This window comes from Pantherophis guttatus, chromosome 7 (assembly GCF_059756535.1).
Source record: "Pantherophis guttatus breed Tessera chromosome 7, ASM5975653v1, whole genome shotgun sequence".
In the NCBI taxonomy this organism is placed as follows: Eukaryota; Metazoa; Chordata; class Lepidosauria; order Squamata; family Colubridae; genus Pantherophis; species Pantherophis guttatus.
The window spans coordinates 36658819-36672507 of record NC_142069.1 but is presented as its reverse complement, the minus strand read 5'-3'; the positions used below and the strand labels follow the sequence as shown (position 1 = coordinate 36672507).

The 13689-nt window shown below is 37.5% G+C and overlaps 1 long non-coding RNA gene across 3 annotated transcripts in view; it reads right to left on the bottom strand.

The window, feature by feature from the left end:
- Positions 1-1886: 1886 nt before the first annotated feature.
- Positions 1887-13689, bottom strand: part of LOC148112807 (uncharacterized) — a 32825-nt gene continuing 21022 nt past the window's right edge. For all 3 annotated transcript variants that reach the window (XR_015728921.1, XR_015728922.1, XR_015728923.1), the window contains 2 exons: positions 12212-12389; positions 1887-2108 (listed from right to left, as the gene is read on the bottom strand). This is a non-coding gene — a long non-coding RNA (uncharacterized LOC148112807). The remainder of the gene's footprint in view (positions 2109-12211; positions 12390-13689) is intronic.

The window sequence follows — 13689 nt, the reverse complement described above, 5'->3', positions numbered from 1 at the left end:
TCTGAGCTTTTTCTATATTCGTTTTGAAATGTGGCAAACCAGAACTAAACACAGTAATCAGTAATCAGATGTAGACCCAGATTTGTTTAAAGGCATTTATAATGATGCCAATTTTACTTTTAGTCCCTTTATTTATGAACCTTAGTATGGAATTTGTCTTTTTCACAAGCTGCCACACAATGAGATGACATGTTCACTGAGCTATCTGCTATGGTTTTGAATTCTTTTCCCCCATGTACTTACACCTAGCTCAGACTCCATCAATGAATATGTAAAGTTAGAATTTTGTAGTTTTACTGTGTATCATTTTTCACTAACTTAAATTGAATTGCATTTGCCATCTGGCTCTTTATAATTTATTTCATCCACTGTGAGTAGTTTGATATCATCTTCACTTGACCAGCTTGCTGCCTACCCTTCAGTAAAAATAATGCATGAATAACTTAAAAACCACTAGTCTTAAAAACAGTTTCTTTAAGAACTCCAGTTCTTTCTTCTCTCCATTGAGAAATATCGCTCATTTACTCCTAGTCTTTGGATTCTGTTTTCTAATCAGTTAGCAATCCATAAAAGGACAGGTCTTATCCCATTATTACTCAATTTACTCAATTTAAGCCTTTGATAAGGGATACCATTTGAAATGAGTCACAATTGTTAGAATATCCCATGATAGTTGTTCCTTCTCATATCTTTTGTTATCTTTAAATACAAAAACATTTGTTATATACAATACAATAGATTGTTATTTAAAATTTGGTGCTTTTAATTAGCTGTGCCTTAAATTATCCTGTTATATGAAAGGGGGAATTGTAACTTGGAGATTAAATATAATTATTTAAGTAAATTCCACTTAATTGCACTTAGTAATGTTTTCACTTGCATTGAACCCAAATCTTAGTAATTATATGGTCACATTCCATTGTTTGCTTAGCCAAAATATGGAAGCTGACGTTCATTGCCTTCTTCCAGGATATTCTTTGAATTTTCTTGCAGCTCTGGGATTTACTCAGTGTAATCAGATCTTTACCCAGTTTAGTTTTTCAAGCTCGGTTATGGTCAGCTTGGTGTTATCACCTGCTATGACAGATTTCTCTTCTGTAACATCAACCCATTGTTTAAATGTTTTTAAGTGCTATTTTTTGCTTCTTAACATGTATAATTTTTCAGTTTTATCATTGATTATTATGAGTCTTATTTAATTATTTAAATAATTGGTGGCGCAGCAGACTAATGCACTGTTAAGTAACACCAGCTGCCTGCAATTACTGCAAGTTCAAATCTCACCAGGCTCAAGGTTGACTCAGCCTTCCATCCTTTCGAGGTAGGTAAAATGAGGACCCGGTTTGTGGGGGCAATAAACTGACTTTGTATAAAAAAGAACACCGCTTTTGGGGGGGGGCAAAAGCCCTACTAAGCAGGTATATACAAAAGTATGAAGGCTATTGCTTAATGCATTGTAAGCCGCCCTGAGTCTCCGGAAAAGGGCGGCATATAAATCGAACCAATAAATAAATAAATAAATAAATATTTTTTTTACTTAGAACATCACAAAAACATTGTTGGAGATTGGAATTCAGCATTACAGGATATGTTCCTGAACATATGCAGAAAGAATACTGAATTGCTAAGTAGCTGGCTAGCAAACTAGCTAGTTAAAATCAGTCCCCCTCCCCACTTTTTTTATGTTCATAATTTAGTTGTCCTGAAGTCAGAGTATGGCTTAGCACTATCTGTAAATGCTAGCAACTAATCAGAATTCAGAAGAACACTAATCAGAATATTGGAAGAAAAAAACTACATTTATTATGAATTAGATAAAGATAGAAAAGCGTCTACCTAAACTACATCTTCCGGCAGGGAAATGAGAGACCAAGAGAGGATAATCATTTCTTACCCACATAGATTTGTTTAATTAATAATAAACCTTGTGAAGAACATTCTCATTGATTTCTCCTCATTGGATCGTAAGTGATAATGCAATCACCAGGTGATTTCTGAGACAATCATGAGGTTGGTTTTACGTCTGATATTTGATGATATTCTTGGGACTTTATAAATAACAGCTCCATGACAAACTTCTGGACCCTGCCTTGCCTTTCTTCATTATCCTGTTTGAGACAAAAGAAGGGATGAAGAGCATGGACAATGCTCTTTACTTATTTTTTTTTTTTTATTCTGAGTGTTCAAGAACTCAAGTAAATGGATAGTAGTAACAGTAGCAACACTTGGGAAAAAATACTGAATGCATCTTATCCAAAGACCCTCTTCATAAATCTGGGTATAGCGCTGTATTTTTTGCATCCATGGTAATTTGTTTTCCAAACAGAATTGTTGTGCTGCTCATTTTCTAATTGAAATACATTCACTTACGATAGCCTCCCACCGACCAGTACGCTCCCACAGAGAGGGGCTCCTCAGGGTGCCATCAGTCAAACAATGTCGACTGGCGGCCCCCAGAGGGAGAGCCTTCTCTGTGGGGCCACCTACACTCTGGAATGAACTGCCCCTGGAGATACGGTGGATCTCGGATCTTTGCACCTTTAATCGTTCCCTAAAGACATTTTTATTCCAGCAAGCCGGGCTGGCCTAACTCTTTTAAACTGTTTTAATTCTTAAATTGTTAATTATTGGTTTTAATATAGGGGTGTTTTAATTGTGGGCCAAATTAATTTAATTGGATTTTAATACTGTTTTTAAATTTTGTATTTCTTGTGTTTTATCTGTTGGCTGTTCACCATCCCGAATCCTTCGGGAGAAGGGCGGTATATAAATATAAACAAATAAAATAAAATAAATAAATTTTGAATATTTACCTTAAAATAATATGGTTCCCAACCTTTTCCTTTACACCATGATTCAAAGCATTTGCAGTCCATCATGTAAATGATGCACTGTGTTTATAACACTCCTAGATAACTTTCATTTCATTTCATTATTTAGATTTATATATCGCCTTACTCCCGAAGGACTCAGGGCGGTGAACAGGCACAAAATAAAATACATAAATACAAAAGTTAAAAGATATAATTAAAACCAGATTAAATAATTTAGCCCAAAACAATTAAAAATCCCAAAATTTAAAACAAATTAAAATTTCGATGTAAAAGAATTTTAAAACAGGGGAGAAAATTAGGCCAGGCCGGCTTGCTGGAATAGGAGAATCTTAAGAGCACGGCGGAAAGTGTGTAGATCCGGGATCCTCTGTATCTCTGGGGGGAGCTCGTTCCAGATAGTGGGTGCCCCCACAGAGAAGGCCCTCGCCCTGGGGGCCGCCACTCGACATTGTTTAGCTGACGGCACCCGGAGGGGCCCCTCTCTATGAGAGTGTACTGGCCGGTGGGAGACTGCTTGTGGTAGTAGGCGGTCCCATAAATAACCAGGTCCTAAGCCATGGAGCGCTCTAAAGATGGTAACCAGAACCTTGAAGCGCACCCAGAAGACCACCAGGAGCCAGTGCAGCTCGCGCAGGAGAGGTGTCACACGGGAGCACCATGTTGCTCCCATAACCACCCGCGCGGCCACACTCTGTGCCAGCTGGAGCCTCTGGGTGCTCCTCAAGGGGAGCCCCATGTAGAGAGCATTGCAGTAGTCCAGGCAGGAAGTGACGAGGGCATGAGTGACTGTGTGTAGGGAGTCCCGATCCAGAAAGGGAAGCAACTGGCGAATCAGGTGAACCTGATGAAAAATCCTCCCGGTCATGGCTGTCAAGTGCTCTTCTAAAGACAGCCATGAATCCAGGAGGACACCCAAGTTGCGAGCCCTCTCCTTGGGGCCCAGCGATTCTCCCCCAATAGTCAGCGATGGTGTCAACTGACTATATCGGGACGTCGGAAACCACAGCCACTCGGTCTTGGATGGGTTGAGCCTGAGCCTGTTCCTCCCCATCCAGATCCGCACGGCTTCCAGACACCAGGACATCACTTCAAGGGCATCGTTGGGGTGGTCCGGGGTGGAGATGTACAGCTGGGTGTCATCAGCGTACTGATGGTACTTCACCCTGAAACCATGGATGATCTCACCCAGTGGCTTTACATAAATGTTGAACAAAAGGGGCGAGAGGACCGACTCTTGTGGCACCCACATATGAGGGGCCTCGGGGTCGACCTCCGCCCCCCCTGCCAACACAGACTGCAACCGGTCGGAGAGAAAGGAGGAGAACCACCGTAATACAGTGCCCCCCACCCATAACTCTTCCAACCGGTGCAGCATGATACCATGGTCGATGGTATCAAAAGCCGCTGAGAGGTCTAATAGGACCAGGACAGAGGAGCAGCCCCTGTCCCGAGCCCTCCAGAGATCATCAACCAATGCGACCAATGCCGTTTCCGTGCTGTACCCAGGCCTGAAGCCTGACTGGAACGGATCCAGATACGTCGTTTCATCCAGGTACTGGGGGAGCTGTCGCGCAACCACACTCTCAACAACCTTCGCAACAAAGTGAAGGTTGGAGACCGGACGATAGTTAGCCAACACTGCCGGGTCCAGGGAAGGCTTCTTGAGGAGAGGCCTCACCACCGCCTCTTTCAAGGCAGCGGGGAAGTCACCCTCACCCAACGAAGCATTTATAATCCCCAGAGCCAGCCTCGCGTCACCTCCCGGGAAGCCAGCACTAACCAGGAGGGGCACGGGTCCAATAAACATGTGGTCGCATTCAGTCCACCCAGAATCCTGTCCACATCGTCAGGGGTCACAGGATCAAACTCATCCCAGATAACATTCTCAAGACCTGCCTCAATCAACCCCCCTGGAACTACCCAGTCAGAGTCCAGATCTTCCCGAATCTGAGTGATTTTGTCATGCAGATATTGAACAAAATCCTCGGCTCTACCCTCCAAGGGGTCCTCCCGCACTTCCTGGTGGAAGCGCAAAACTCACAAAACCCTTAAAAATAGTCTAATAAAACTGCCAAGGTTTCAATCTTGTGGGATTGGGTGATTTTATAAATATTTGGGCTTTTTTTTAAAAAAGGCACTAACATTCTATGCAATATCTATGGTATACTCATAGACCACAAGTTGGGAACCAGTAGTCTATTTACATTTTCACATATTTGTGAAGGATTATATAGGGATCTATGCAATGACATAAATTCTCCATTGTGGTATGTTTTTGAACTACAATATAAGATTTATAGTGAGGAGGTAGGTATCTATCTATCTCTTGAAACAGACTTTGATACCCTTTGTGATGGAATCATTTGACTTTTACTGATAGCTTCTCATGGACTCAGAGTACATGGTTACTTGTTCAACCTATGCTTAAAAGGAGTACATAAGAAGAAAGTAGTGTAACATTTGTGAATACCATTGGGCTGTTGTCCTATTTTTGGCTTCAAATTTGTAGAAGACTCTTTTAATTAAAGTAAAACAAATTTAGCATAAACATTATGTATAAAAAATAATTTTAGGCGTTTTTAGAAAAGAAATCTGCTTATATTTAATTGGATAATATATAAAAATTGCTTATAAAAATGATAATGAAAAGCTGGTCTGATAGAAAGCAGACAATGAAGGTTAGATGGAATGGCAACGATGAACCACAGCCGTTTGCTTTTTGGTACAAAGATGTTTTAAGGTTGTCTATTTATCATATAAACTGTTTAATGCTTAGACAAGCCTAGTCGTTTTCTAAAAGCCTGATAAAAAGTTCTTCAAAATTCCAAGTGGGCCCACTGGTTGCAAAGGTTTTCTAATCTGACTATGAGCATTGTAGTCATTTTTCCTATTTCTCTTTGTATTATTATTATTGCTTCCAGCAACAATTTCTCCTGCATTCATTTTATCAAGGTTTTTTTGTAACCTGTACATCAAAAAGGGCTCTGCCCATGGATAGGGCAATGAAGTCTTCTTACACAGTTTTCTGATACTGCTACTTCTTGACATCCATACTCCAAGTGTTTGGTTATCTATTTTAGCTGTTTTTCAGGATATTTCCCTCCCCCCCTGTATTTTTTTAAAAAGAAAATAATTGTTAACCAGCATAGATTTGGAAGTGTATAATGCCAAAGGATGGCTATGTTTTATTGGGTTCTTTTTTTTTTTTTTTGCAAAGAATGTTTAGAAATAACATTTTAAAGCAAAATGCCAATTAATATGGAATCATGATGGATAATTTAAAAGTGTGAACATTATCTGCATTCACCTTATATGTGAATGTTCTAGACACAGTAGTAAAGCTGAAGTTAAATTAGTGTGAGATTTTTGAAATGGAAATGGAAATGAGTTCAATGAGCTAGGCTGCCTATTCCTCCAACGCACACAATGAAAAAATGGAAATAAGCAGTTAAATCACAACATTATATCTATGCTTCACTAATCAGTTTTGCTTTCTGATCTCTTTCTCTGCCCTCTCTTTTGCTTCCCACAGCCCACGTATGCTTAGCATCCTCCTGAGCTATGTTAACACAGTCGTTAATTACAAGATATAAATGCACAGACTTTTGTTCTCTAATTTTCTATATAAAAATTGCTGCCTTATTTATAAATAGTAAAATGTATAGAAAACTAAGTTCAAGGATCTTTATTTAAACATGGAACTGCATACTGAGCAGAAAGGAGATCATCATACTGCATTTGAATTATTCAGTCTTAAATTTAAATCAGTGATTTCTTTATTCTATATGGATCCAAACATTATTCTTCCAAAATACCACTGCTGCCTATCTTACATGGTTAAACTAAGATAATACTACGATGATTCCTAATTCTACATACTGGTATCTATATGCTCTTAAACTCTCATTGTCATGACCTTTAACTGGGCAAAATGGTGCATCATAGGACTACAATTTTTGAACCACAAATGATTTAACTTACAGAATGTGTCATGATTCCCAAGGGAATGAAATTTGGGGAAGTTGTGGCTCTTCATAGTTACTGACTGCTGTTGTCTGCTGGCCTGCTATTGTGGTCATGTGAACTTCATTTTCAACATTCTGTGACAGTTTTCCAGCCAGTTTTGCAATCACTTGCTTCCTCCCACACTAAGCAGCAGCCATTTATTTGCCTATTGGGAAGGGAAGGGAGATTTCTGTTGGTCTCCGCCAGATTCCCACAAGGAAACTCAATGGGGAAGCCGGCAGAAAGTCAAAAATTGTTCCTGTTCCTGTTGCTTTACTTGTTTTTGGTCATTCTGTTTGTTTAGGTAGGAAATATCTCTGAAATGATGACCCAATGGGGCACGGGTTGTCTAATATGTGCATGTTTATGGATATGTATGCATGTGTGTGTGAGAGAGTGTGTGTGCATGTATGTATTTGCAAAATTAATTCACTTTGGGAAAAAAACTAGGAATGTTCACTGACCACAGACTTTGGTTTGGGATCAATTTGGCACTTCAGAAAAAAAATTACTTTGGCCCAGAATAAATCAGAACTTACCTGTTTCAATTCAGTGTCTAATAGTGGAAAAAACCACACCCGGGAAATGGGTAAGCACAATAGAAGCTTCTGGATGGGTAAAGAAAAAGTAAAGGAACTGCAGGTAAGAGTGAAAGCCTATTAAATCCTGGTTTACTTTTTGAGAAAGAAAAGTTTATTTATTTATAAAATTTATTGGCTACCCATTTTACATCAGGACAACTCTGGGTGGCTTACAATTATAAAAGATAAAAATTGCATAAACAAAAAGATAAATAATACAAAAGCAAACAAACTTTTTGTTTGGAGGCAGATTTGAATTTTGTAATCTCTCTAGGATCTATAGTTGAGTTAGTTCTAGGTTTTCTGTTTTGTTTCATGTAGCCAGAGAACTCGGCAGAAATAGCCCAACTGGATTTAGGATTGTCCAAATGTGATGGTTCTTGGTAGTTAACTTTAAGACTGTCTACTATCATAAAAGTGTACTTAAAAGTGATAATAGAAGAGGACAAGTCTGAGGCTGTTTTGAATGTGGAATTAAAGGACAGATTACAAGAATGATATGGAGAAAGATGTAACATTGGGTTTACAAATGAAACTGGATGATGTCTTTAAATTAATTAAAAGGAATATACAAATAACAAATCAGAACAGTAACTTGGATAACTTTCTTATCTTGGATTTGAAAACATATTAAACATATGGTAAAGTTTTTGAGAAGAAACAAAGAGAAAATAAAATCACTTATTTTTCTTTTTCCTTTTAATTTTTATATTTTTCTCAGTTTGCATTAGTTTTTATCTTTGAAGCTGCAAACTGTAATAAAATTATGTAAAAAAAAAGTGATGATTTTAGAATAGGAATCCTGTGTCTTACTGATGTTACTGAACCATTGGCTTTTATAGCCAGTAGTATGGGATTTGGAATTGGAAGGCTATGAGCTTTTGGTGACAATATTTAATTGAGATAATCTGAAAATCATACAATAGAGCTATCATTTGGAAGATAAGGGCATCATACTTTTAAAAATAATTTTTAGTGGCTGAGGGAGGGTCACAGAGAGGCTGTGATAACATCATGAAATGATAGAGCCATTTTTCCTTTGCTTTGTCAAGAAGCTATGTTGAAGATTACCTAAAGGCTTAATATACCTTATTTCTTTTCTAATTGTTTAAACTCATATGCATAAATGTTTTTATAGACTTAGGATTTTTCAATATAAGATGCTAAGGACCTAGATTCATAGATTAATTAATTTTTTAATTTTATTTATTTATTTAATTATTTGTCAACTAATACAAAGAAACAAGTATCAGTCTAACATAGACATGGACACATGAAAATTGGCACAAATAAATGGATATAAATAAGCAAAACATAGCCATAAACACATAAAATGAGTACATATAAATGGGGACAGTAGGACAGGGATGGTAGGCACGCTGGTGCGCTTATTCACGTCCCCTTAGGGACCTCTTAAAAAACATGTAAGGTCCATGGTAAACAGTTTAAGGTAAAAGGTATGCGGGTTGGAGAAACTAACAACAGGATCAGGTAGAGTGTTCTAGACATTTACTACTCTATTGCTGAACTTGTATTTTCTGCAATCAAGATTAGAGCAGATTACATTTAATTTGTATTTATTGATAGCTCTTGTGTTATTGCGGTTGAAGTTAAAGTAGTCTTTAACAGGTAGGACGTTATGGTAGATAATCTTGTGTACTAAGCTTAGGTCAGAATGTAGATAGCATAGTTCAAGGTTATCCAGGCCTAAAATTTCAAGCCTGGTAGTATAAGGAATTTTATTGCGAGCAGAGGAGTTGAGTACTCTTCTTGTAAAATACCTCTGGACCTTCTCTAATGTATTAATGTCCGAAATACAGTGTGGGTTCCAGTCAGGGGAACAGTATTCAAGGATAGGTCTGGCAAAGGTTTTGTATGCCCTTGTTAGAAGTATAGCCCAAACTATAGCCCAAACTCTGTCTATATTCTGTTTGGACTCATTCTTATTATTCTTATTGATCATCTACCTGGATTCTACAACTATGGTGAGAAAAAAGAAAAACTAAATACATGGGCAGCTTGTATATCTTTCCTTCCTAGGTAAGTTGTGTATACTGGTTGCCGTAAATTTCATCTCATTTTATACATGGATGGATGCATATAAGACATACATCCAGATCTACAGGATATAAGTGAAAAATTTCTAACACCTCCAAACGGCCATACCTATGCTTGAATTACTCCACATATTTACAATTCAACTAGTAATCTTAAAGTTGAACACAGTGGCAGCAATATATGTTGACAGCATGTGATGTTATACTGCCAGCCATTGTAAGTGTAAGTTGATAATTAAGTTATATTATGGATATGGATTATAAATTATGCTGCCTGAACAAAAGGACCAACTGCTGAGACATCTTCTCTGCCTGCTTTATTTTTGCATAATATTGGAAGCTTGTCCATGTGCAATGATTTTCTTATCTAAGAATACCAGCTGCTTACTGTCGGCTGAAACGAGTTGTTCCTTTCTCCATCACTGTCATAAGGAGACAGAAATATGTGCATGACTTTCATAATGCCTTTTCATAATGATGGATGCACTTTACTTAGAAAATTGATTATAAAAATAGAAAATCAGCTTTGAAAAGCAATTTAAAGTCAGGGCATTTGTCTGTTTGTGATCATATTGGAGCTAATGAGTATATTTTGCTTGTGTAGTTAATATTTTCAACTATTACAGCATTGTTAATATAGGGAAGCCAATGTTTGTAGTATGATAAACATTTTACTGATTTGCACCCATATTATATGCTAACCATTTAGTCTATTATTTGAATGGAAGATGCATGTAAAATGCAAATATAATTTACAGCAAAGTAGCTATCTCATTTAGAATAACAACAGAATTGCAGTAAGTACATTGATCTATTTTTATCTTAAAATGACATAAGTAGATAATTTATATAACAAATTGAACGGAATTGCTATTTTATGATTACAGTAAGTGTATACTGTAAAGTGTGTGTGTGTGTGTGTGTGTGTGTGTGTGTGTGTGTGTACAATTTTTCATTTGCAAGTTACAGATGCCTTCAAGGCATGGAGAAGTATCCATGCCCCATTTTTAGCTTGTGGACTCTAGGAGAGGTTGCAGAAACGAAAGCTTTTGTTCAATCATGTATAACAAAAAAATAGCTATTGATGGGCAATGGAATCACTTATTATATACATCATTTTGGTGGCATTGCCTGGCTTTTTTGCCAAGAACAAGCCTTACATTTATCAGAGGCCACATCTTTGGCATTTTATTAGACAAGTAGAAAAATGAACTACTTTCTTTTTGGTAATTTGTATAACAAAAGGGAATGAAGAGGAAAATTCTTATTGACAGAATGTATCACTAACATTCAATAATGGGTAGGTGAATGTTTATATAACTACTGCTAAAAAGTGTAGAAAATATTTTTACTACCCTACAATGGCATGTGAAATACAAGATCAATATGTGAAATGTATGATAGATTTTCCTTGACAATATTCTATCAATATTATTAAAATGGTGTCAAATTTTAAAAGGTTGCAGCCCATTTTCTTAGATATTTTTTATAAAGTTATTGCATGATAATAAAGGAAAAGGTAAGCCATGAAAAGACTGAAATATGTCAATGGTTTGATGCAAATATTTTGACATATAGCAAGAAGGGTTAACAATCAATGACTGTTCCTGGTAATATATCTGGAACCAGTGTACCAGGGGTGAAATGCTCCCGGTTTGGACAGGCTCGGGCGAGTAGGTAGCGATGGCGGCATACAGTTCGGAGAACCAGTAGCAAAAATCCCTGCCCCCACCCCCCCATACCCAGCTGAGCCACGCAATCATCAGGGGCTTTTTGTCTTTTAAATGGCTCTGATGAGCCAAGCTCTGACGAGCCAAGCTCTGATGATCCCAGCTGAGTTGCCTGCCGATCAGGAAACTCAGCTGGGATCGTCAGAGCCATTTAAAAGAAAAAAAGTTTTTTCTTTTAAATGGCTCTGATGATCCAAGCTCTGACGATCCCAGCTGAGTTGCCTGATCAGACAATTCAGCTGGGATCGTCAGAGCCTTTTGAAAGCATTTTTTACATGGTTTTACATGTAAAAAATGGTTTTAAAAATAAAAAATAAATTGGCCACGCCCACCGTCACATTACCCCCCCACCACCAAGCCACGCCCACAGAACCGGTAGTAACAAATTTTAGATTTCATCACTGCAGTGTACATCATATGAACAGTGACTAGGATCCAAAGTTTCAGTGTTCAGAGTACTTCAGATATGACTGAAGAGGAGGAGGAAGAGGAAGAGGAGGAGGGAAGATGATGAGGTTGAGGACAATGATGGTGAAGATGATGACGATGCAGGAAAAGAGTTCAAATTTTATTATGAAGCATTACCATAGCATATTAAACTAGAGGATGCAGGCTGAAGTAAGCCTTTTGCAAGTAGATTGGTGTACCTTTACAATTCCACAGTTGGTTCATTTATTGATGTTGAGATAGAGGGAAGAACTTAAGTTCTGCTTAGGACTTTATTGCCCCCAATAAGATTTTACTTATTTACTTATTTTATAGCAAAATAAACTCTCTGGAATTTTGTTTGGCCCCATGAAGTCTTCACTTTGGATTGAGATAGATGTTTCTAGCTCATGTTCCTATTGTGGATGTTAGTTCCTTAAAACCATACTCCACTGTCTACAGCTTCCCTGTTATAGCGAACCCTGAAAGCTTCAAAGAACTGCTTTTTATCAAGCAGTAGCCATACATACTGTGTAGCAAGCTACAGCTGAAACTTGGGATTTTCAAAAGCAACTTACATTGTAGAAGTGTAGCCTCTGTTTAACAATCCAGTGCCTCTCCTCCTCCTGGACATGCTGAGGCATCATAGGGCTGTTCTGTACCTAAAGGAATTTCTTGATATGCAGAAAGTCATTGCACTGAATTGAAGACATATATAGTTTTTACATTTTCATGCTTGTCATGCTAGTGATAACTCTGGAAGAGAAGCAAAGTTAACAAAACAGACAGTTATGGAATTCTAGGAACGCTCCTGGAATTATTATTGTAAGGTATAATAGCAAACCTGTCCAGGTTTTTCTCTCTTCTATAATATACTAAACAAAATCAAGATGGTTGACAACTTTGTATTTCTGCCTCACACTGGACTATATAATCTTTCATCCCTCCTTAATGGTATATGCTTTCATTTTCCCCTTAACAATGCTTTTATATCTCCCCCAAGGTCAACTATACATATCTTTTCTACTATCAGACAAGTAGAGGTAAAGTTCTCTGTGGTGTAAGGCATACTCATATAGGGCTTTAAAAGTGACAACCAGCACCTTGAATTGTACCTAGAAATGCACAGGCAACCATGGAGTGCAGCTCATGGAGTAGTGATGTTACATGTGCTGTTTAGCTGACACCATTGTGCAGCTGCATTTTGTACCAAGTGCTATAGTACTATCGTGGCTATCTTCCTATTGAGGGCTGGAATTCATGTTTTGCAATTTTCTATGTGCCTTCCCTCTTAATTTGAATATAAATAGAGCTGCTTCTTATTTCATTTATATGTAGAACCAGGAATGGATCTATTATACAACTTCCAGACTAGGCATGCTTTGGCAATGATAATCTGGCATACATTTCAACATTTATTGTTTTTTTTTCACAAATAAATATGTATGCTATGTAAAAGCCAAACATACAGATGGCAGTGGAAACAGTAAACTATAGTTAATCATTGAATGCCAATCATGATTGAATATGCCTGACAAATAAAGCACTGTGTTTATTTTACAACTTTTGTATTTTGATAAGACCGAATAACAACAAAAATGGAGCCAGAGGAGAAAGAGGAATCATTGTTACTATTTTTGTCTGGCATAATATGAGCTATTGGGAAGCTTCCCATTTTGCAAACATGAAATACATTGGCTTATACACGACTTGTGAAAGATTTTGTAATAGAAGGTTATGAAGGAGCCAGAATACGACTATCATAAAAAGTGCCCATGTTGTGTATAATCTACTACATCATATCTTGGTATTGTGACTCAAGCATCTTTATTTTATGTGTTTATGAAAATATGTTGCTTGCAGAGATTAAATCTCAAGAAAGGACAACAAAGTAGAGATTGAAAACTAAATCAGTACATATTCCAGGTGGATGGTGAGATAGTAAAAAATGTGCTGTACATTAGGCTTTCCTTCTGCGGAAAATAACTTACTTGCAGAATTAGGTTTTTAACTGTGCTTGACTATGTCAGCACGGAACTTTCCTACTTTTGAAGGA